Genomic DNA, 25,904 nt, shown 5'->3' on the forward strand with positions numbered 1-25,904 from the left:
ATTTGCTAGGGCTTATGCTTTTTGTCAGGGTCCTTCAGACTGACGCCTGGTGTCTCCCAAGTATAGAAACTGTGTCTGAAGAGGATTTTCCCGCTCTTTGGCTCTCACAGCTGCAGGGGATTAATTACCATAGCAACAGAAGAAGACAGTGTCTGGAACTGCAGCTACCCAGGACTGCACTGTAGGGTTTACTGGTATTTACAACTTCTTGTGTTTTCAGCATTATACTACTGATTCAAGACTATAACCATTACACATATGTCCCCCCATGTTAAAATCTGACATAAATAAGAATAAATAGTTGATTAAAAGTCTGTGGACAGAAAATAACGTCGCTGCTCCTTTAAGGAACCAGCGGCACAGACGCGGCGCCTGGGTGATGCTACAGATCACAAACCTGACAGAGAGCAGAAGAGGATTCGTAGGAAAAGAGCGGTGATGAACGGAAACGCTTAATATAGTTGAGAAAACATAAATTACCTGGTCGAAAACTGACTGGGATTTAATGAGAACTAAGTTACATCGGTTTTGGTGAGTTTTGTGTTTATTTTCTTACATTTTCATCGTGTTGTACTTTTCCTTTTAGCAGAGAGCTAAGGCTAAAAACGTAGCCGTTTGCAAGGAAATACTCCGTCATAAACTGTTATCAGGTTAATATATAAACTGTTATCCGGGTAATATATTGGGTTTATGAAGAATTTATTTGAATAATTTCAGGATTTAAAAAGACTTTTGTCGTGTTTGTGACCTGTTACACAGGTCAGGTTTTTTGGTTGGTTGGAAGCTTGGTCGGAGCAAGGATTGGTCTGCCATGTGTGACGCAAGTAATGACAGACAACATGCTACTGATGCTCCAATAGCTTTCATGCTATTGTTAGCATTTTGGCTCATTTTAGCTTATGCAACATACTAAAATGAGCAAAAATGCGCATACTACCGTACGAGTACAGCTTAAGAAAACATGCTTCTGACTCCCCGCAGGTTATTGACCACACTGAAGCTTTCTTAAGCATGATTGCTTAATGCTAATTTTTAACATCATAACGCTGCGTCAAAGCCGACGGGCACACTTTGGCATGCCCCTTTAAAATTTCTGCAGGAATTTTCTAGTTATTTATTATTCTTCCGTGACCGTTAATGCAGCCCGAACTCCTGGATGCACCCCCACAAATGTGATATCAAAAATTGTGGCTCGATTACGGCATTGGAGCTATTATTTCTGGTGGGATTCGGAGTTACCACGGCAACACAAATTGGGTAAAAAGACCCCCAAAAACCCCATTCATTTCAATGGAGCGAGATCCTAAAAATACCCCATTTTTGAGCAATCACTGTGTCATCATAAATCCACGTAGAAATTTCATTCAAACTTCAGTTTGTAGATACGCCCGTCATCTTATCTAAAGTGAGGACGGTACATCGATACGAATTAAGGATTGTCCACAACTTGTCTCCAAGCGACCTAAAGTTTTCGATTTTTCGGAAAGTTAGAGTGTGACTGCCTCTCCGCTAGAGTGTGGGAAAGTGTGGATTTCTGACTCCAAAATAATTTCTAACTCACCGTCATGCCCACAAATATCGCCCGATTTGCCTAAAAGTCGGTCAGGAGGTAGATACGCATGCCTGCTCCGGTAAAATGTTTTCAAAATTTCCCAAGGGTTTACGGTTTTTTCTCCAGGTGCTTTCGACCGATGTGACACGACAGGATAAACTCACGCTCAGACCTATCTTTTTCCATATATTTCTGAAAAATGACAGACCTGAGCGCACATCATATTTCTCTCATTGCTGTTAATACTGTGAGTGAGGTAGAGATATGAAACGCGAGAATATCGGATACGACAAATAGCCCTCTCATACGCTTCGAACGGTTTTCGAATACGTGTTACGGTTCCTGAACGGGAAGGAGTTGTTCGAAGAGCTTTTTTGGTGAGAAATAGGCTGGCTTAAAGAGAGAATTTTCACCCTCTGTGCCACCAACAGGTGCAGGGAATTAATTACCATAGCAACGGAACACACCAGAGGAGCTGCTTAGAATTACAGAGGAGCTCCTTAGGACTACAAACATGCCATCATTGTAGTTCTAACCATGTCTGAACACTCAGTTATTAACAGGGGGTTGAGCAGAATGTCAGAACTACAACATGGCGGAACTGTCTGTTACTAGAGAGGAGGACTTGGCTGGTATTGAGAACTACTCGTGTTTTGAGCTTTATATAACTGATTTAACCCAATTACTATTACGCATGGGATTAGTGTGGCCATTTCAAATGAAGCTTAATGAAAATTTCAAAATAAAAGCCTCAATAATCCTCTCAGGTAAGTGATATTAGCTTTTATTATCGTTTCCCCTCAAATTAGTTATAATGTTAGAAGATAATATAAGATACAATATTAAAATGTTTTCAAAATGTTGCTAGGGATTATGGTTTTTTGTCAGGGTCCTTCAGACCGACGCTGTTTCTCAAGTATAGAATGACTCCAGCAAACTGTCTGACAGAGAGCCAGCCCAGGTCCAGATAATTAATTACTATAGCAACAGGTCCCAGAGAGAGGTAGTGAGTAGTCTCTCAAACTGGCATCGAGGCAAGTCTCACAATGCATTGTGGGAAGAATAAATATTTCCTGTGACTATTCATATTTTGCTTACATAAAATTTGTATTTCTTTGAATTTTTAAATGTGAATTAAAATACTTGGAATGAAGATTGACAATTTTTGAGAAAAAAACAATTACCAACTTTTTTTTTTTTTTTTTCAGACCGTGAGTGAGAACACCATGTGCGAAGTTTATAGTCGTCAGTCGGGGACTGAATTTCATTGACCACTCTGTTCAGCCGATGTAGTGTTGTAGTGAATTATATCAGCCATAGAAATATGGTGATACATCTGGCAAGGGCTTCAGTCATCTGGTATTGGTGATGAACAGCTTAATACCTGTCATTATGTGTAAAACTGACTTGCAATAGGCCACTTAAATTGAGTGAGAAAGGATATCACTAAGGGTGGGGCGATAGTATTAACTTTAATCACAGGTTATGGAGCTGACTTTTGACAGCAAGAGCGTTAGCATTTTTGGACTACAATTTAGCTCAGCTTAGCATTTATGCTAATATTAAGCATCAGAACACTTTTCTTATTTATTAGCAACATTTTGTATAGTGAATGGAGTAAGTAATGACAGACAACATGCTAGTGATGCCAAACATGATAGCAATCATGCTAACATTAGCATTTTGGCTAATTTCACCTTATGCATTAATTTTAACAAAATTAATGGTCCAAGTACAGCTTCATCAACTTGTTTCTGACTCTCCACAGGATTTTGACTACAATTTAGCTCAGCTTAGCATTGATGCTAATGTTGAGCATCAGAACGCTTATTTATTAACAATGTTTCATATACTGAATGGAGTAAGTAATGACAGACAACATGCTAGTGATGCTCCACATGCTACTGACAGCATTCATACTATTATTAGCATTTTGGCTCATTTTAGCTTATGCAACATACTAAATGGTACAAGTACAGCTTAGTGAATATGCTTCTGACTCCCCGCAGGTTATTGACTACATTGCAGCTTTCTTTAGCATTATTGCTCATTTTTGCATCAGAACGCTATATTAAAAATCCGACGGGCACACTTTGACAGGCCCCGTAAAATTTCTGCAGGAATTTTCTAGTTGAATCAATGTTGTTTTGTGGTTGAAATCTGATGACTGAAATGCCGAGGACTGATTAATGGTTGATTTTTGGTTGAAGTCGACAAATTACGGTGGATCAACATAAAACACACTCTAAAAAGAAAATAGCTGAACCAACTTAATTGAATTGCTTCTGTAGGTCACAAGCAATTCTATTAAGTTTATCCAACTTAATTTAAGTTTAACCAATACAATATATTATAATCATCCAACTCAATTTCTCCCTCACAGGAGGGAGCTGAAATTGAACCGTCAACCTTCCGACCACAAGTCAACTGCTCTAACCACAGATCCAAGCTTGAGTCATTGTGTCAGAAGAGGGATACAAATGTAAAGGAATTATTTCAAGTGTAGTAAAAGTGAATCCAGTGTGTTTCAGCACTGGTCCTCCAAGCCCTGCAAGCATTTCCCTAATTCGGCACACATGATTTTAATTGATGTCTGATTAACGGGGTTTTGCTGAAATGAAAACACGCAGGTCAGTTTGCCTTGAGGACAAGGTTTGGGGAAGAACTCGTGATCTAAATGTTCAATCAATGGAAGCTGTTTTTCACACCCCTCTACACACACCCCTTTCCCCCCACCACCCACCCCTCACCTGGACCCATCTACCCCTCAATCTCCTCCCCCTTTCCACTCTCCTCCCCTCCTCCTTGGGCTCCGAGTGAAACAATTTTAATTTTAGGTGAGGGTTTTAAATGTTCACATTTTATTTTGTTAAAGTTTTTTTGGCTCTAGTGGCCTTTATTTGATAGTTAATTGACAGGAAAGGGGGTAATGAGAAAAGGGGGGAGACATGCAGTGAAGGTTGCCAATGCCAGGAATCGAACCTGCGACGGCTGCATCAGGGACTGGGGCAGGGGTGGGCAACTCCAGGCCTCGAGGGTCTCCTGCAACTTTTAGATGTCTCTACTTCAACATACCTGAGTCAAATAATAAGGTCGTTAGCAGGACTCTGGAGAACCTGCCTGAACAGAGGAGGTGATTCAGCTATTGGATCCAGGTGTGTTCCACCAGTGAGACTTCTAAGAGTTGCAGGACACCGGCCATTAAGGACGAAGATTGCCCACACCTGAACTAAGGCCTCCATGTGTGCAATCTGCAGTTTGTTGCACCCCTCATCAACTTCTCATTCCCCCTACTCACTCCCAAAACTCCCCAAACCCACCTGCTCCTCCCAGCCTTCCCCTCTTTACCCCCTCTCATCCCTTCTTCCCTCCCCCCATCCTTGAGCTCTGGGTCAGAACATTTTATTACTAAGTGGGGGTTAATCATATTTCAAATTAAGCACTACATGTTGAGAACAGTGGGTTGTGATTCCTTTATGTACATTTTCTTACTTGTCTGTAAGTATTATTACTGACTGTGCATAATGTATTGACACAAAAACATCTACAAGTCTCTACTAGGAGTTGTACAGTCCGACTCCCCCTTTTTAAACTAGTGGTTTGTCCCAACCAAACAGCCATTTTGCTGCTGGTTTGTTTGCAACTGGCTTCTGAGTTGAATTCTCTCCCGAGCAGTTTTATGGTAAGTTTTTCAATATTACGTTGATGTTAAATGTGTTTATTGAAAAATAAGGGGATTGTTTTGTGCCCATAGTAATCCTGGTTATTTTGGGGCAAAACAGATATTTTTAATAATTGAGGTCATGTCTCATGTTGTATTTTCATCCTGCCCACTGCTCCAGGCCTAAGTATGAAATCCTGCGAGATTTTGTGAGATTTGAGTTTTTAAAATAGGGCGGGGTCTCTTGTTTGGTCTGGGAGAGCATGTGGTGCACAAGGAAGTGTAAGGCTGGCTACTCCAGGTAGGCTTTAAATTGTTGTGATAGTAATCACTTGTTTTTCATTTTTTATTATGATGTGCTTAGATGTGCCTCTGTTCCAGAACAGCTGAGTTAGATGATTGCATGACCGTCTGCAGCCATGAAGAAGTGGAGAAGGTTAATCAGCCATCAAGAAGTGCAGAAGGTTGTTAATCATCCACAGATTAAATCCAGGTGAAGCAGAAGGGTAACACTTAAAACAGGGGTGTCCAAAGTCGGTCCTTGAGGACCGGCATCCTGCATGTTTTAGATCTCTCCCTGGCTAAACACACCTGGATCATATGAGGGCTCATTAGAGGCCTAAGAGGAACATTGACAAGCTGAAAAGGTTGTTACTACCACCAGGGAGAGATCTAAAATGTGCAGGATGCCGGCCCTCGAGGACAGACTTTGGACACCCCTGACTTAAAACATGTAAGGCAGGTGAAACACTGAACTAAACCTGCTAATGACTGATTCAGTCTGTTGTTTCTTGGATTGGTAACTGGTTAAACTGAACTGGTCTGTTATTACTGGTGTGGGATGTTTATCAGCACGTGGACATTTTGTAATGACTTATTTGGAAATATTTATAGTTGATTGAAGATTAAACCAGCTATTTGATGGAAGTTTATTCTGTATAAATTATAAATAATTTTTTCAACTACAGTATAAATCACCTTTTGCTCTATTTATCTGTCTCTGGTGTGTTAAATAAACCTTGATCCTCCCTGAGTTTTATCTTTAGGTTTTCTGATAAACAGCCTTTATTTTAAATATTGATTCCCTCATTTTAACATGAGTGCAGCATCATAAATCCTACACTAGGCCGCAGCTTCATAGGTAAATGTAGTTGTTCACGTAAACATTAAGATAAATATTAATGGAAGATTAAGATCATTTTTAACTTAACTGAGTGTACATGGGGAACTATATGGTTTGTATTTGTCCTCAGACCTGTAACCAGTTCAATCTGGAGAGACTCAGACGGACAAAAGGGAACAATTAAAAGATTTAATGACAGAGGAATGAATAACAGTTCTTTGGCACTCGGACCCCGGCAGCTAATTTGAGCTGAGATTTGATGTGAACTCGATGAACATCCCGATAACTGAAAAGGGATGCTCTCCCCCCAAAAAAGGGCTGAGGCCAGGGCCGAGGAAAGGTGAGACCTAAATGCCGACTGTATGCCGACTTAATGATGCGTGGAGAAAAGAAAAGTACAGGTTGTAGGCCGAAGGAGTGCAGAAAACTAGAAGATGAGAAGCTCATAGAAGGAATCAAATTTGATTGATAGAGGGGTTTTCATGTTATGATGCTCATCTGGTGAATGAAGGCCTGCTAAGGAAAGAGCCGAAATAATACCGGGCAAGAGAGTGAAGGATAGTTGAAGGCACAGAGCCAGGCAGGAGTTGGGAAGCTAGGGGACACAAATATATCTGGAGAAGGCTGTAGGATAGGTGCCCACGGTAAGGGAGCCACACTGAAAAGTATGAGGGAAAGGAAAAACACAGACATGGACCAACAAAGAGAGAGGCTAGGACAAGGGCCAGCTGGAGGGGCAGGCAATGTTGGGACATGGGCGAGCTGAAGGGGCTGAGCGACGCTGGGACATGGGCCAGCTGCTGGGGCTGAGCGACGCTGGGACATGGGCCAGCTGCAGGGGCTGAGCGACGCTGGGACATGGGCCAGCTGCAGGGGCTGAGCGACGCTGGGACATGGGCCAGCTGCAGGGGCTGAGCGGGGCTGAGCGACGCTGGGACATGGGCCAGCTGCAGGGGCTGAGCGACGCTGGGACATGGGCCAGCTGCAGGGGCTGAATGACGTGGGACAGCTACAGGGGCTTGAGTGACGCTGGAACGTGGGACAGCTGTTGGGGCAGAGACATGCAGGGTTACTGGGATGGCATGGAGTCAGACTGCTAAAGGGCCAGCTGATGGGTTACTGAGATAGCTTCAGGGAAACCGAAAGGTTGGCAATAGAGCTGATTGGTTGAGGGACAAAGAAGCTAGAAGTAGACTTGCGGGTTCAATCTTTGGAGGATGCGAGTGAGTAATAACAGAAACGAACCTGTAGGTAGCAGCATGGGAGGACACAGAAGGGACAATCACATGATAAGTTTACACTTTGGACAAGGTAGACCAACCACCACCAGCGAAATGCGGAGTGCTCGTCTGGCACAGAGTGAGCTATGGACACAGGGAAGAGATGCATAATCATATGAAGAGAATACTGAAAAAGACAGGAGTGCTGACATAATGTCGAGGGAGTGCTCGGAGACAGGTTGAACATAAACTAAAGCTATGGATGAGCATAAAGAGAAACTAAGATTCGAAATGAGGATAAAAGAAACAGGGGACATACAAAATAAAATTACAGAGCAAGACCTGAGATTAAACATAAAATGAGCGATTCCATCTAATAGCTGAACTGAGCAGAGGTGGAGAGAGACGGCTCATCAACAATAGAGTCAAAATGATCAGGGGTGAAACGAGCAGATATAAGATTAAAGTGGTGAAGGTTCAGCTTTATGGTAACACACGACTGATGAGAGTGATGACTTGGGATTGCTTGTGGAGATAGCCACTCAGGAAACAGGTTACGGCCAGGGAACAATTTTGTAAAAGCTGGAAACTCGAGCTGTTGAAGGTGAAGCTGAACCAACTATAAGAGATCCCCCCCAAAAAGGGCCATGCCCGACGGGCTGAATTTAAAATGGGAAATAGAAAGGAAATGCCATCTTAGACTCGTCGAAAAGCTTTGACATGTTGAGACGTGCCATGCGATTGAACTCCACTGGACAGTGGGGTTGGGAGTTCAGACTCTAGATGGGGCTGTGAGCTTTAGGATACCTGCAAGTGCTGATTGCCGTAGTGACAGACCCACGAGAATGACTGGTAAGTGTCTAATGTCTATTGGCTTAGAAATGAGACTGGAATGAGCACATTTGAGTGTGGGACCAGGGTAAGCAAGAGAACTAACTGCATAACCTGAAAGTGGCAGGATGGCCTGGGAAATAATCTGCTGATTTCAGGAGATCTTGAGATAAGAATTGAGAAGCGACCAATGGGACTTGAACTGAACACATCTGAATATGGGACAGATCAGTTGATAGCGGTGAAGCAAGTAGACCAGGAATATCCTGAAGTTGAAACAACTAAGAAAAATCTAAAACTTAAGCTACGAAAAGAATCACTTGTTGATCACCTGCTGGAATAGTGACTGCCAGACCATTTAAATCCTCTGGATTGTTCTGTACTGTGCTGTGCTACCTGAATGAAATATGAAACACCACTATACAATGTGCGTCTGGAGAAAGTTCCTATAAATCGGATGCTAAAAACATGTTTTACATTGAGACTAAACCAGTTTCTATTTAAGGTTGCTTTTGATAAGTAGTGAATGGACACTGAGCAATTTTTTATTTTATTTATTTTTATTTTTTGGAACAATGATTGGAGAAAGACCCTCATCAATAGGAATTTAAGGCTGATTAATAATTAGAGCGCTGGACGGGCTCAACCGAACCAAAGAGGAATTATTAGCCAACTTCATGTTACGTTGGCAAGCCCCTCTACTGCACGTATCGCCGTCGCAACGGGGCAAAAGTCCACAATTAGGTAAATGATAATTCATGCCTCATGCCGCTGATATGTGAAGGCCAGCCGAGACGCGAACCCCTGCTCCAGACGAGATTAACTGATTGAATCGGCTGTTTAGGTCATGATAATAAATTAAAAATATGCTAGTTTTAAAACTTGCCATGTCTTGATTGGAAAGCCGAATTATAGTTTTCAGATTAATAACTTATTCTGCCCTATTAACCTTTATGTTACCAGCAGATTGTTTGCTAAGATCTTTTGAACTCCCCTTGTGTGGGAAATCATCAGAAGTTCCAGCTTTCACACGAACTGTGAAAAGCCGTGAAACAGCAGGAGTCCTGGCCAGTAGAGAAGAGGTTCTGCTTCCGCTTTAAGATAAAAGTGACAATTGGTGCTTGATCTTGAAAACAAAGTGCAGGGAGTGACTAACTTTAAAGAGGGTCAGAGACAGCTCCTGGATGGATGAGCAAGGATACCTTATTTGAAGAAATAGAAGACTAGAATACGCCTTTACTATAAAACCTTGTACACGGGAGTAACTACTCGGATTGGCTCTTGCAATTCTCCAAAGACATCTAAGCACATCTTTGCCTTCTTCTTCCTTCTTTCCTTTTGTCTCAGGTAAATTAATGCACGTCTCTGTTCTGCAGTTTTGGGTGTAATTTCATGTCTTCTTTTGGATTAAAGTCAATAATTCTGTGACGTCTACGATCGTTTTCTGTGTGGTTTCACTTCGGCCCGCCGGGAGAACCTGGGATCCGTGAGCAGAAGATGGAGCCAGAGATTTTCCAAAAATATATTACAACCTAGAATTTTCAACAGGCAGAACGAATCTACGTAGCTGAACATACACAACGACAATAGCCACGGGCGTCTTGTTAACAAGCAATGGTGTGAACGTCTCTGGGCTCACGTTGCGTTTGTAGGCGGTTTGAAAAATAGATTACGATGTGTTAACGGCACATAAAACTGTTTTAATTGCGGAACGAGGTTGCAGACGACACGATAAGGGAAGTGGAGGAAATTCCGGTGCCAAGTCGGTGCAGGACTATCAAAGAATTGGCCATGTAGGTAAAACACGGGGCTTGCAGACAGCCGGGACACGATTAACTGAAGCCGGCAATGCACCCAGATGTCCGCCCTTGCTGCCGGGCCTGGGTAGCATGAGTTATAATATAGCTCAGGTGCGCTGACTAGCGACAAATAACTAATGTGAAGCAGATAGATAACTGCGGTGACCAAACGACCCATTTAAAGATGGGCTGCGTTGCTCTGCTGTTGAATGCACGTGCGTCTGCTCTTTATGCAGAAGATATCCCTCCATGTCTGTCTGGATTCTAACATACGCCTTGCGGCTCTTATGCAACAGCGGTCACCTACTGAACTAATGTTATGTTTAAAGGCGCCTCGGAGAAAAAAAAGTGACAATTTAACTTGGTCGATGTTTGGGTAAAAGTCCGTAGACATTAGAACTCGAGTGGCGCATGAATATGGTGTGAAGGAGCTGGGGCGAAGAAAGGCGGTGCGGGTTGAAACAGTGGGATCACGTGTCCGCTTGCCAGAGGTGGACCGTGGAGTAGGTGGTGAGGGAGCGGGAGATGGAGAAATCCCAGTCGGGCGAGAGAAAAGGGGAGACGCTACTTGAAATCATCGAGGAATCTCTTGCATCTGAGGAGCGTCCTGACAGCCCGAGACGGGCGTAGAGGGGAAAATCCGGAAAGATGCTGACCATACCGGCATGCGGAAGTGAGAGAAGCTTGGCAGGCAGAGGAAGACGGCCTTTTGCTGCTTCCATCAGATCCTCTTTGATTCTGTCGTCTTTCTTTAGACAGGCTGTCACCTCCACGTAGAGCTCCGCAATTGACTACCTTGTCTCACAGACTGTACGGAAGGTAATGCGTCGTGCGTCACTGGCCGAAGGTCAAAGTTAAAGAGGTGACCGGAGGGTTTGTTATGTTTTTATTTTCTTCTTCTTTTTTTATTTCGGAGGTGGATCGTGGAGTAAGTGAAAACCCCAGGCAGGTGAGAGATGGGTGGGAGAAGCTGGTTCAAATGATTGAGGCTCGGGCCAGGAGAAATATCTTGCATCCGAGGGGCGTCTGAGTGGAAAAGAAAGGGCCAACGCAGGATGCCAGGTCGAAGGACGGGGAATCACGAGGCTGTGGAGAAGCTGTGACATGCGATGAACGGATTGAACGCAGCTGGGAAGCAGCTGACGGCTTGGGTGTGGATCATTTTACGCAGAGCCTGATTGCTGATTGAATGCGCCGGGTGAGGTCCAGCGCTGTGGTCGGAGATGAGCATGACGTTGATGGGCGAACGAAGGGGGTGGAGTCTTCCAGCTTGAGCTTTCGCTAAAGCTCCATTACACCGTTTAATATTTCAATGACTTTCAGAACTTTTCAAATGTTTATCATATTTCTAACCGGCACCTTCCTCACTTTTATTTTTGTGTTTTTCAGCCGTTGCTCTGCAGTTTGACCAAAAGCTGACTCTTGAGGACTGCAGTAAAACTGTCAAGAAGTAGCTTCATTACACGCCAGAATGAGAGGAAGACATCGCAAGAAATCAAAGTGAAGCCAACCAGAGTCTAACTGGGGTTACCAAAACTTGTACTGTTTCCCTGGTTCATACAGTACAAAGCTTAACCTCATGGACTCTGTTCTTCTGTGGACAATAGACTGTTATTCTGACAGTCAAAAAGGAGTCAAATATGTTTAAAGATCTGTCCCTCTTTTCTTAAATAAAATGTTATATCAAACCTATGTTGTCATTTTTAAACTTTTGTACACAGTTTATTACCTATAGTAATATCTTATTTTGTATTCTTCGTGTGACAGGAGGGTGAGTGGAGAGGGGAAGAAGAGTGAAAGAGCGAACGAGTGTTTAACTTCTATCTTTGTGTTTTTTCTTACTGTTTTTTTTTCACTTGGTGTTTAGGTTAATAGTTTAGTTGTGATTTTGTGTTAAGTTTTGTCACATTTTTAGGGGTTTTTGTTTAGGTTCGGGTGTGGCCGTCAGGCGTGCTTGGCTGGCCGGCGTCTGACGACGCCATGGTGTCTGACGACGCCATGGTGTCTGGTGGTGGGGCTTTCTCCGCGCTGACACGGAAGAACGGCGTCAAGGTGGGCGCCGGTTCTCCGTGTGGCCTGGAGGAAGTGTGTTTGGCCGTAGGAGAGGTGATTGGACATGGGTCCATTAGATCGGCAGCTCGCACGAACGGAGCTGTTTGTGGAGAAGGTGGAGCAGGCTCAACGGCTAGTCGAGGTGGGTGTCGCGGTGGACGGCGTGTTTTTGCAGGTGTCGCCCTTGACGCTGCCCGTGATTAGGGTGACCTTGTCGAACGTGCCGCCGTTCATCAGTGATGATTTTTTGGTCAAGGAATTGTCAAGGCATGGGAAGGTAGTGTCACCCATAAAGAAAGTTCCTTCAGGCTGCAAATCGCCGTTATTGAAACATGTTGTCTCGCATAGGAGACAGCTGTTCATGATCTTGAATCGACGAGATGAGGAACTAAATTTAAGCTTTCATGTTAGAGTAGACAAATTTGATTACATGCTGTTTGCAACGTCCTCTAGCATAAAGTGCTTTGGCTGCGGCCAGGAGGGGCACATTGTAAAAATGTGTCCCAACAGGGCCGGGCCCTATTACAAGTTCTCTGTCTTGTCTGCTGCGAGGGTGAACTGGGGAAAGAGTGAAGCCCTGGCTGTGGGCGAGTGGTCTGCTGGGCTCCCGGTTCTCCCTCAAGGTCTTACCTGGAAAAGAAATGGTTTTAAATATCTTGGTGTGTTTTTAGGCAGTAAAGATGTTGTAAGCAAAAACTGGGAAAACGTCGAGCAGAAAATAAAAAATATTTTTTTATTTTTTAAAATAAAAAAATATTTTATTTTAAAATATTTTTAAAATAAAATATTTTAAAAATGGACTTTAAAAATGAGATAAAAGCGTGGACTTTTCCACGCTTTTATCTCGACTCGACTGGATTACTGTAACGCACTTTATCTGGGAGTCAGTCAGTCGCTGCTCTCACGTCTGCAGCTGGTTCAGAATGCAGCTGCTAGACTTTTGACAGGAACTCGGAAGAGGGAGCATGTGACCCCTGTCCTGGCCTCACTTCACTGGCTGCCTGTATATTTTAGGATTCATTTTAAAATTATTTTGTTTGTTTTTAAATCACTGCATAATCTTGCCCCGGCTTACCTCTCTGAGCTTCTTCACCCCTACGTACCTTATCGATCTCTCAGGTCAGCAGATCAGCTGCTCTTGGAGGTACCAAGATCCAGGAGGAAGCTCAGAGGGGACCGGGCTTTCTCTGTCATAGGTCCTAAGTTATGGAATGACTTGCCTTTGCAGGTCAGAGAGGCCCCTTCACTGTCCACTTTTAAAGTTCGTCTTAAAACCCATTTATTTTACTTGGCTTTTAACTCCTGCGGGATCTAGTTTTAGAGTGTATGTTTTTGTTTTTAAACTGTAAGAGTTTTTTTTTTTTTTTTATTATGCTGTGTTTTAATGTACAGCACTTTGTATCAGCTGTGGTTGTTTTAAAGTGCTTTATAAATAAAGTTGGTATGGTATGGTATGGTAAAGTGGAAGTGGCTCCACCCCCAGATGTCCTACAGGGGCAGAGTGCTGGTTTTAAACAACCTTGTTGTATCACAGCTGTGGCACAAACTCAATGTTTTAGACCCACCATCTGGTTTATTAGTTAAAATACAGTCAGAGATGGTCAACATTTTTTGGAACGGTCTACACTGGGTGCCCCAGTCTGTGTTGTTTTTATCAAGAGAGGAGGGTGGTCAGGGCCTTGTCCACCTGGCCAGCAGAACAGCAACTTTTCATCTACAGTTTATTCAGAAATACCTGACAGGATCTCCTGTGTGGAGGGATGTGGCCAGCTGTATCCTCAGACGTGTTAATTTTCTGGGGCTGGATGCTGCTCTGTTTTTAACTAATTTTAGTCTTTTAAAGTTAAAGGGGTTGCCTCAGTTTTATCAGGGTGTTTTTAAATCCTGCGCTCTTTTTAAATTGCAAAGAGCGAAAACGCATAATTCTCTGCATTGGCTTTTAGAAGAACCGTTGGTGTGTGGAGCGAGACTGGACAGCAGCATGCCGGGACTGTCCGAGGCACAGTCCAGGTCCGGGACAGTGACCTTGAGGCATCTGGTGCAGGTGGCGGGACCGGACTTCTCAGACGTCCAGGAGGTTGGCTCACTGCTTGGGGTCCGGTCCGCCAGGCTGGTGCAGCGCTTTCTGGAGCGGGTGAAGGAGCAGCTGTCAGCTGAGGAGAAGCGGCTCCTGCAGCTACATACAACAAAAGAGTGCCAACCTGACCAGAATGACCCGTTCCCAGATGTGGTTCTGGATCCTAATTTTGAGGACGACAGTGGTCCCTTGATGAACTGTAGGGATTTGGAGATGGACCTATGCAAAACTGGTCCAAAAATACTGTATACATTTTGTACAAAGATCCTGAACAGGAGAGCTCTCTGTACTTTTACAGAAAGCTCTCCTGTTCAGGATCTTTGTACAAAATGTATACAGTATATGCATTTTGTATCAGTGTCTGTAGTGTCTGGAGCAACAAATTCGGAGGACAGAATCCTCAATGGAGGACTTTGTACAAGCCTCCAATCAAAAAAAGGACTGGTGACCTTCAGTGGAGGACACTGCATGGCGCCATAGCCACAAACTCGTTTTTATCGGTCATCAGTCCTGGGGTTTTAAATGAGTGTCTTTTTTGCAGTTTGTCCGAGGGTGTTTTTCATGTTTTTATAGATTGTGTACGGTTGACTAGTTTTTTTTTATTTTTTAATGAGAATTTTTAGCCTTTTTGGCGTGGTTTTTATCAATTCTGCTTTCATCTACGGTGTGCATTACAGTCATGTCACCAGTTTTAAATCCCTCATTTTAAACTATTTAATCGCAGAGGCCAAAATGGCAATTTATCTAACTCGACGGGACAAAGTGCAGGCTGGACCTCAACTTGATGCCGTGGCTCTGTGGAAGTGCAACGTCAAAGCTAGGCTGAGGCTGGAGTTTTGCTTCCGCAGAGCCACCGGGGATTTAAATAGTTTTTTACAGTTGTGGGGTTTTAATAATGTATTGTGCACTGTTTCAAATCAGGGAGAACTAAATTTTAACAAGCTGCTGACATAAATATTTATTGTTTTAATTTTGTTTTCATTGACCTGATTATGTAGAAGTATATTGTCAAATTCTTGTAAATAAATGTTTTGGTAAAAATAAAAAAAAATCTTCTTCTTCGAAGTAGTACTACTAGTAGTAGTAGTATTACTATTAGTCTCCCGCAAAAACGTGAAGAAAGTTTGACAACTTTGCCGAAACATGTTGTTTGAGCTTTAACGGTGTCCGTCGTTCCTCAGACAAGCGCGCCGAACAAGCGCTTGCTTACTACGCGCGTGCTTTCTCAGTGCTCATCACGAGCACGCACGTATTTTGCAGCGTGGGCGGGGCGGAGCTGCAAGAAGACGCCGGGGGAACCGTATCTGATGGGGAAACGCGGATTGACGTAACACCGGCCCTCGAGGACCGACTCTGGGGACCACTGCTTTAAAGCTTCCATTTCAACTTGGAAAGACGGAGACTGAAATTGGACGTGAGATAGAACTCTGACTGGACAGAAATGTCTTAATGAAGTGAATTTCAATGATGAACTAATTTGAAAATAAAGGGCCATTTTTTTTTCCACTGACTCACATTTAGCACATTTTTTTTGTATATCTGTGGATGGAGTTCGGAAACTCCATTCATGCTTATTAAATATGTTTCTGCTGTTGTAGTTAAAATATCAACATGTGGAGGACACAAATTTTTGCTAATACATCTTTTCCAGATAATTTTCTGTGTTTCTTATTCTGCATTGCTGCTGCAGTGACCATCAAAGCATTGATACACCAAATATTGTCTCCCGATTTTGTCTTTTAATATCTGCTCTGGAAAGACATCTGAATTAAAGAGACCCTTACTGCAGCATTTTGAGCCATATGAAGATTATGAATATTTACAAAAGGCCAGTTGTGACATAATGTATAAAACTACTGATTAACAAACAGCTAAATGCTGTCTCTGCATTCGATGAGTACTTCTTAATTTTTGGATAATATTAAACATTTTTTTCACATTGATATAATTTGGCAGTATGCAGATAAGTGTTTTGATTTGATTAATAAAATAATATTTATTCACACAACTGATACCTTGACAATTCTATTTATGCGACCCTCTAGAGCAGTGGTTCTTAACCTGGGTTCGATCGAACCCCAGGGGTTCGGTGAGTCGGTCTCAGGGGTTCGGCGGAGTCTCTGCCGCGGCGGTAAAGACACACTTGTGTAAAGTCGTGATGACGCGCCCCGCTTTGTCATCACTTGCTGCAGAGGATCACGTTACATTGCTTAGCTAATCAGTGCTGCGGAGGAGCACTGATTGAAGGAGTTCCTCTCTCAGCATGGATTTGAAGTTGTGTCTTTAATTACTTCAGCAAAGCTCACAGTTTTTACCAAATTCTATAGTCTAAATCTGCTCCTTAGTCGCATCTTTTCGGGGTTGCTACTGCCTCTAGTGATGTGGGGGTGGTTACACAGCTAATACAGAATCCCGCAAAGTATTTTGTGTGTCGAGGGGTGGGGGGCGGTTGGCATGAGAAGGGTTCGGCGAATGCGCATATGTAATTGGGGGGTTCGATACCTCAAAAAAGGTTAAGAACCACTGCTCTAGGGACACATAAAAACTTGTGACCCTGTAACACTGGATTTGGCCCCTGGGCCTTGAGTTTGAAACATGTGTGTCACAGTAATAAGCAGTGGTGGTGAAAGTACTCAAAAAATGTACTTAAGTAAAAGTACAAATACACAGTCAAAAATGTACTCAAGTAAAAGTCCAAGTACCACATTAACATTTTACTTAAGTAAAAGTAAAAAAGTACTGGCTTTTAAAAATACTTAAGTATTACAAGTAAAAGTACTTGCTGAATGCATTACTTAATCGCTAATATCATTAAGTGTGCCGATCGTATTTAATTTTAATACATCAGAAATGTGCCATTTTAATTAACACTACCACAGATTAAACATGTTCTTATTGTGTTTATTCTCTGTAACAGTTTAGTCTTAGATATGTGATTCTATGAATCATAATTTCAGGGATGGAAACATTTTGTCTCCTGTCCTAACATAGCATGAACTTCATTAGTCACATTTATTTAGAAAGAAATCCAACTGAAAGGAGATGTAAAGAAGGTGCGGGCTGGGTGGAGGACATGCAACCAAGGAGCCATGTAGCAGAGTTGTAGTCATGACCACCGAACCCAAGACCAGCGCCCCACACTAAATGACACAATAACATTAAGTTTACCTATCAAAATTGGTTTTCAGATTGATCTGAAAGATCCACATTCCCATAAAAACACCTAGATATTAAATACTTAAGAGCTGAAATAAATTTAACCATTATCAATTAAAACTCACTTAATTCTGTTTTGCTTTCATCGCTGTGCTATAATCCGCAGATGTCTCCTGCTATCCCTAGAAAAATAACGCCCTGGGCGGTTGCCCATATCAGAAACCACAACTGAAACATCGCAATTAACGGTAAATAACGTTCAACTATGAACACTGTCCAACGGCGCAACAAGTAACCAAGCAGAAGGAGCATCGTGACTGTTCTCACCCTCCCTCCCACTGCGATGTTTGCCACCATGACAGGAGACGAAATCAATCAATGAGCAATGAGCATGCTCTGTGTTCATACGTTCAACTTTTACTTATTCAGCGATTAAATAAATGTGTGTATATATATATATATATATATATATACACACACACAGTGTATGTGTATATATACACATACACTGCTCAAAAAATAAAGGGAACACTTAAACAACGCAATATAACTCCAAGTAAATCAAACTTCTGTGAAATCAAACTGTCCACTTAGGAAGCAACACTGATTGAAGACGGGGACCCTCGTCGGCTTCAGTCCTTAGGACTTAGTAAAGATCCGTCCAGAAGAATTGGATCGTTCCTGAATGTTATATCACTAAATTGCAGACTTTGGTCACAGCGTTGTCCCATATGCGACACCTCAGTCAACACCTACAATAATTCAGCGCATGAGTGACAACTTTTTTTCATCAGATGCAACATGTGTCTCAGTACAGCTAGCTTAGCTAGCATCACGTCCACAGATCTTACTTTTCTTTAAGCTTTCCTTCCAAGTGACGCTAAAAGTTGGACGAAGTCCCACCGTCTGTGAAAACGAAGCGCTGCTGATTTTACATGTCGCCATATCTTATGATTTATGCAGCTATTATCGATTAGATAGACATCTCCTGCCGCTCAGAGGAAACCACTGCGCATGTCTGGAGCTCCGCTTGCGAGTAAAAGTGGAGCCGATGGGTGACAACAGACACTAAATTACGTTATTGCTTGGATTTTACGGCGCCACCTTAAATCCCTGAACTTCACATTTTAACGGAAAAAAAGCGCCACGCGACTTGGATGTAACGAGTAACGCGACAGTTTTGTAGAAATGGAGTGAAGTAGAAAGTATAGATACTTACTGTAAAATGTAGTGGAGTAAAAGTAGAAAGTCCCCATTATTAAATCTACTTAAGTAAAGTACAGATACACGAAAACTCTACTTAAGTACAGTAACGAAGTACTTGTACTTCGTTACTTCCCACCACTGGTAATAAGACTGGTGAAAGAGGTCCATAAATGTCTGATTCCTGAATTATAAAGTCATAAGGAGGACCGCTGATACTGCTTTGCATTCAAACCAAACTTCCAGAACTTTAACCTGTTGGATTTTATTAGATGTAGCAATAGGTAAAAAGAATTAGCAATGCCCTGCATCAGCCTCCTCTAAAACATGTCTTTCATAGTTATATTAAACTTTATTTAATCTGACTTTCACTGTTGATTAAAATAAAACAACAATTACTATAGGTAATTAATTGAAATAAAAAATAATTTAGCGACATACAATGTTTGTGAATTTGGTACAGGCAGAATCCATTCACGCTCCGAAATGCCATAGTTGTGGTTCACGGTATTCTAAATTAATTATAACTCATCAGCATAAAAAGAATAAAAATAAAAGTTGTTTTGGTGTAGCTCAAACAAAGACAAAACAACTGCCTGCTCACTGGGAGCCCAGGAGCTGGAAGGGCATAAAGCTAAGTAAACAAAAATAGACGTTTTTTTTTAGATCCTGTTCTAAAATCCTTTTGATGCATCCACCAATAATGGAATGACAGTTCTACGGGCATGTACAGTATACTGAGCTTTGTTTATTTTTTTATTTTTTAATACGGCAGTTTTAATGCATTAATCTGCTGACATGCTTGTTAGCGCTTTTCACTCACTCCCACTTGAGAAAATGTGTGTCTTTTCATTTAGAATTTCATTGTGTGTGTGTGATACAACGATTTTATTAAAATGCTGTGTGAACGTAAACGTCTAGCGAAAACAATGCAGATCATCTTTAGTATTCAATAGGAATTTCTAAGTATTTATCTGCGGACATGGCAGGTCTTCGTTTTGAATCGAGGTAACATCTACTTTCTCTAATTAAAACAAATAAACTGATATAATAACTACCTCTGTGATGAAAATAATACGGCTCTGTATTGGAGATACCCCTAGTGTACCGCCTTCTCTCTTAACAAGAGAAGGCGACCACAGAAGAATCTGTTATAATATATGACTACTATTACTACTACTAATAATAATAATGATAATAATAATAAAAATTAAAACAATTTTAAAATTGAAAACAAAGAAACGCTAAAAAGCGGAGTAAATCTACACCATCCAAAGATTAATCATTAAATAGAATATTCTAAGAACGGGAATTTTAAAATTAGTTTATAGCTATAAGAAAACTGCTTATAAGATACTGCGACAAAAGTAAAGATGTCCATATTTACAGTGTTTTGTTAAAATAAAACACGTTAAATATGTTTTATTTCAAAGCAAAATAATAGGGGCCATAAACACGGAAAATGTAATGTCAAACACAAAATCGAATAAAATTTCATCTGAAAACAAACATGAGCAATGAATAAACATAAAAGTATTTTTGTCAATGTCTAATTTGACATTTTGCTCTACTTCGTCCAGTCTCAATAACCGTCAAACTCAACAATGAATATAAATGCAGACCAATTTTTACCTGGGGAACATGTTGTATGATGACAGACAGATGACGGGAGGTCTGAGTCTGCAGTATGAAACCACATTCGGTGTCGAGGTGTGTACTGGACCAGTGAATATTATGGTAGGCCCTATCGCCAGTCAGAGCGACGGAAACGACAATAAAAGTAACAATGAGATCAATAGACTGTTTTGCCCCGTTTCTGTTATTCAACTTTTCTTCGGTTAAATTTTAACTTGTTTTTTCCAAGACGGAAGTGTTGGGAAACAGGTCCTGGACTGGAAAGGGTCAAATGTAGGTCAGTGGAGAAATAAAACTGCTTACTTATCTGTAGAAATCAAATAGGAAAGCTTTCTAGATAGATAGATAGATAGATAGATAGATAGATAGATAGATAGATAGATAGATAGATAGATAGATAGATAGATAGATAGATAGATAGATAGATAGATAGATAGATAGATAGATAGATAGATAGATAGATAGATAGATAGATAGATAGATAGATAGATAGATAGATAGATAGATAGAGAAGTCCAATGTAAAGCATTTGGATGAGTAACTTTTTCCTCCTTTTTTGATTTGTTTGCGTTATTATTATTTTTGTTGAGTGCTAAGGATCCAGATGTCCAACAAGATTTATTTATGCAACACACAACTTCTTAGGCTTTTTAGGTCGGGGTTGTTGGAATGATTTCAATGAGTACAATGAAATCTCCAAATAAACAAATAAATAATTTGCGCATTCCTTATTGCGCACTGTGGATCAGACAGAGTGTCTAACGAACTAACAGCCGAATCTCCGTTGTGAAAAACAGCTTGTTCGTTTCACTTCACAGCGAAGTCAGTAATCAGCAGCTGTTTAATTTTTACAGAATGTAATCAAGGAGATCAGACTGAAGAAGAGCTACTATTATTATGTAAATAATAAATAAGGATGAAGCAGATTAGTAATGATATTTTAATCTGGCAGGGTTGGACCGGACTGTTTTTGGAATTAAGTTGTCTGCATCGGATTTATTTTAATTTAATGCAATTGTTTTATCGTTGTTTCTATATTTATCCTTTCAGGGCTGCACAGTGGCGCAGTTGGTATCACTGTTGCCTTAAAGTAAGAAAGTCCTGGGTTCGATCTTTAGGCCCTGGAGACTGCATATGGTTTGAATTTGTGCAACATAACTAAATAATAAAAATAGTGGGTTTTGAGCTTAATTAAGAAAAAACAATATGTCAATAATTGGCCATCTTGTCACATCCCAAATGCGGAGGGTTATGGGTTAGTTTTGAAAATCAAATCATGTATTTTTGTAAATGCAGCATAGCGTGGCGTCACTCAGCTGCAGGTGTGCAGGCCGTTAAAACGTCGACGTTTACCGCATTGCGAATGTGCTCTGTAGGCCAACAGCGTTTGCCTTCAGTCTGTTGTCAAACGACAATACTGTCTCTCTTTTTTATAAACGAATTCCATGACCCTTAGTATCAATAATTTGAATTTACCTTGTTGCTCAAAGAATTACAGATGTAAACAAAGAGTCCCGCAGTTCATCACCACCAAGGTTACCGCACAAATTTGTTCTGGCGCAAAAGTAATAATGGTTATGCAAACAATTCAAAATGTTTTCCTTGCATTTTAACAGGAGGTGCTATGTGCACGTTATCAACAAAGAAATGTCAAACAATTTGCCACCAAAAATGATTGATGTTGACTGCAGTGTTTACATTCTGCAGCGGGCCGTAGACATAGAATGTGTTGAGATATAACGTGCATGCCTCTTTCAGTTCATTCTAACTGAATTTTGAACCTTTTGACTATGTTTGGTACAAACTAAAAAAGGCAAATATAGCCGGCCTCACTATGTAGGAACATGTCTGGAGCTATTAAAAGAAAATCCGAAGAGCAAAACAGAAACGCGAGTTCCTTTCCTTTGTCTGCTGTGAGCTCGTCTTTGCAGAGGCAGAAGAAAATGGCCGCTCAGAGAATGAGCGAAAGACGAAAAGCAGCTCTCCTCCAGCAGCACTCCATGAAGAAATGCAATAAATTCCTTGTTGTTTTATGAAAATTTACAACTTAGTGATACAAGTTTATGAGTGGCCGTGCATGGGGATTGGACGGTGAGCTGGTCATGTGGACGCGCTTAACGTGAACATGAACTTTTTATGATTTCCCAAGTGGCTATAATGCTGCAGCTCTGCTCTCCGGCCCGAACAGCCGCCCTCTCCTCCCCTACATCGGCCGAACCTCGTAAGCAACCGAGCGAATCTCATCCAGCGGACAAATAAAACTAAGCGCTTACATCGAACCGAACTGCTTATTAACAACAGTGATCGTGACTGCAGAGCAGAGAGGAACAGAGACTGACAACAATACGCCTTCCTCCTCCTTCTCCACCCGCTCCTCTTCCTCCATGGCGCCGCTCTCCGGCGACTCTGGACTGACGGTCAGAAGAGAGGACAGCAGAGGCCATCCCTGGAGACTGAATCTGTGTTTGTTTGTTTTGGGGTTTTTTTTGCTTATTTGTTTGTTTGAATTTGATGATTAGCAGTAGAATACGGGCGATGATAGCAGATGACAGGAGTGTTTTTATGTCTCGACGTGCCCTCGGTGACATAAGAGGATCTACGAATCCACCTCTCCCTCGCCCTCACCTCCGCTTCCTCACAGACCGGGTAAGATGCTGCCTCCTGTCCTTCCAGCAAGCCGCCGCGGGGAGCTGCAGGTGAGTTCGAATTATCGGCTCAGAGCGAATGCGCATTGTTCCCGCAGTTCTTAAAGAAACAACGTGAAAATAACAAGAAAACTGTGAAACTGGGCTTTGTGGGAACCTTCCTAATAAGATGGGTAAAAGTTCGGATGAGCCGTAAGTGAATCGCTTCCGTGTTGGGTTAGGCTCTGGGGTTGTTTCCCCTGATGAAATGGCCTCTTCTAAATGATGGGATTAGGTGTTGAGAGGGCATACACTGATGGAAAAGCAACGACTTGGATTCCGGGCGTGTTCGTGAGAAACTAATGCTGGCTTTGATGTTAGAACAGGTGCTGCGGATTTGACACTTCAGAACTGTTAAATCAGAAGACAGGAGATAGGTTAGACTGTTCATCTGCATCTGTGTGTCGGACCAGGTCGGGAATGTCTCTCTGCTTTAGCTAATATCTCTTCATCTGAAAATTGAGACTTTTTCACGTCCAGAGAACAGAAAAGAACTTCCAGGTTCTTTCAGGCGTTTCACATCCTGTGTGTGTGTGTGTGTGTGTGTGTGTGTGTGTGTGTGTGTGTGTGTGTGTGTGTGTGTGTGTGTGTGTGTGTGTGTGTGTGTGTGTGTGCGCGTGCGTGTGTGTGGTCGTCAGGACCCACTACTCCTTATGGGATCCAGAAAAGGAATTGTTTTTGGTGTATAGGGTTTAGATTTAGGAATAGGTCATGAATTGAATGTAGGTTATGTGGGGGGTTAGGGCTGTACTGTTAACGGTTCAGTTTAGTTTCAAGGTAATGGTTAAGTTTTTAGAAATGAATGAAAAATGAATGGAATTCGATGCAAAGTCTTTGTGAAGATAGAAAGACATACTACGTATGTAGTATACACACACACACACACACACACATATATATATATATATATATATATATATATGTGTAGGTGTAGGTGTAGGTGTAGGTGTGCGTGTGTTTACAGGAATGCTGCTCTGTCCGTTCTAGCACTTTTATGACTTTGTTTCCCCACTCATTTCCTCCTGTGGGTGGGTGGCCTGTGTGTTTTCTGTAGCTTCTGTGGTCAGAATACCACCCATCATCCCGTGTCACCTTCCCACCCTCATTCACGATAGGTGGTGTCTCTTTGCTCTGTCTCTCTGCTTTCCGCTGTGCTGCCATCTCAGATCTCAACACCTTACCTGATCGGAGTCCGTAAATCTCCAAAGAAACAAATATTCACATATTAAACCAGACAAAACAACACAGTGTTTTGAAGGATCTCAAACAAATAAAAGCAAAACAGAGCACATGCGCTTTCATTTTCTAAATACACGGTGAGCAAAATGAATTTTTTATTATTAATTCTAAACTTATTTTGTAATGTTTCACAAAGAGGAGGCGCAATACAATCAGCCTCATTAAGGTAAGCAGAAAGGTTTTCATGTTTTATTTTGGGAGAAATCATTTATCTTCTTTCTAGAAAAGCATGTAGAAAACAGTTTCCTCTCTCCTACAAATATAGTGAATAAAAAAGAGGCATTTTTAACACGGTTACCTACAGGTACGATGGTAGACGACAACTTTCTTTCTCTTCCCTTTTTTCTTCCTTTTCTTTCTTCTTTTTTTAATCTCTCTTTCAATATTGGTTTGTGCGTGTGGTGGGGGAAATGTTCGTTTTGCAATTTAGTCTTGCTATTTCTAAATATAACTGCAGAATTTGTTTAACCTCATAAACAATGATAGACAGACAGACAGACAGACAGACAGACAGACAGACAGACACTGCCTTTATACGTGAAGCTGTTCTAACAAAAGTCTCTGGTGCCATCTAGCGTCTCATTGAAAATATCATACATGGTCACATCTAGACTGTACACATTGAGAGGTGAAATGCCAGCCTTGCTGGCAATAATACAATAGATTATTGTATTATTGGCAAGAATACAATAATTTGTGATTTCCATCTTTTCTTACTGTTGATTGTTGTTGTGCTTGACTTAAACGACAACAAAACAGACTTGCTTGACAGACTTACTCCTACTTGTTTCCTTCACTGTTTGCAGTTGTGGTGGAAATAAATATGCTCCCACGTACCCAGTCTTACTATGAAGCATTTGTTGATTGCTTAGGTCATTCGGTTGAAATGAGAAATATACTGAGACTTTGGACATAGCAGCAGCGTGTTAATCGATTCTATATCTTTGAATCCAGCGTAAGTTCTCAGAATCTGCTCTTTCCGTCGACACTGACAAAGAACAGTCCCACGTACTGTTTAATTAATGAACACGAAGAAGAACAATGTCCTATAAAATGTTCAAATATGTGCGCTTGCGAGGACACACGCAGAGGAGCGCTTATATCCACTTATATCCTTGTGGGGCCTATTTCTGTCTACAATGTGGAAACCACTGCTCATTGTGGGGATATTTTCTTGGTCCCCATTAGGGGAAATGCTGTTTTTGGGTGAGGGGTTAGGCTTACGACTAAGGTGACATTTGACTTTTGGTCAGGGTTAGGTATCTGATGATTTGGGTAAGGGCTAGGATGTAGGAAATTAATGGAAATTAATATAAAGTCCCCACAAAACACAGAAACACGACTGTGTGTGTGTGTGTGTGTGTGTGTGTGTGTGTGTGTGTGTGTGTGTGTGTGTGTGTGTGTGTGTGTGTGTGTGTGTGTGTGTGTGTGTGCGCGCGCGCGTGTGCATGCGTGTGCATGCGTGTGCATAACGAATCATTTATGGAGAACCCACATGAATTTTTAAATCACAAGCGATGATGAATCTTCATTTTATATAAAATTTCAAATTTGGGGGTTATTTAAATAAATGATTGTTTGTTTGTTTGTTTATCTTCATGAAGGGGTCCTGCGCCAATGTCCACTATTATTATTATTATTATTATTATTATTATTATTATTATTATTTATT

The 25,904-nt window shown here is 41.6% G+C and overlaps 1 protein-coding gene and 2 long non-coding RNA genes across 6 annotated transcripts in view; 2 read left to right on the top strand and 1 right to left on the bottom strand.

Annotated features, from left to right (window-relative positions):
* The window catches only part of LOC103468219 (uncharacterized), a 352,500-nt gene that overhangs the window by 226,088 nt on the left and 100,508 nt on the right, over window positions 1–25,904 (bottom strand). The window lies entirely within an intron of this gene.
* LOC145552411 (uncharacterized) lies at window positions 4,049–13,692 on the top strand. The gene is made up of 2 exons (XR_014088447.1): window positions 4,049–5,706; window positions 11,576–13,692. It is a non-coding gene; the product is annotated as an uncharacterized LOC145552411 (long non-coding RNA).
* hoxb3a (homeobox B3a) overlaps window positions 22,162–25,904 on the top strand; it is a 69,912-nt gene continuing 66,169 nt past the window's right edge. Inside the window, exons 1-2 of one of the 4 annotated variants that reach the window (XM_081609549.1) lie at window positions 22,163–22,726; window positions 22,829–23,005. The gene's annotated coding sequence lies outside the window, so the exon portion shown is untranslated. Of the gene's footprint in view, window positions 23,006–25,904 lie in introns of all 4 variants that reach the window. The other 3 variants (XM_081609548.1, XM_081609554.1, XM_081609553.1) reach the window with 3 other exon arrangements.

The sequence above is a fragment of the Poecilia reticulata genome, chromosome 8 (genome assembly GCF_904066995.2).
Source record: "Poecilia reticulata chromosome 8, P_reticulata-male-v2, whole genome shotgun sequence".
In the NCBI taxonomy this organism is placed as follows: domain Eukaryota; kingdom Metazoa; phylum Chordata; class Actinopteri; order Cyprinodontiformes; family Poeciliidae; genus Poecilia; species Poecilia reticulata.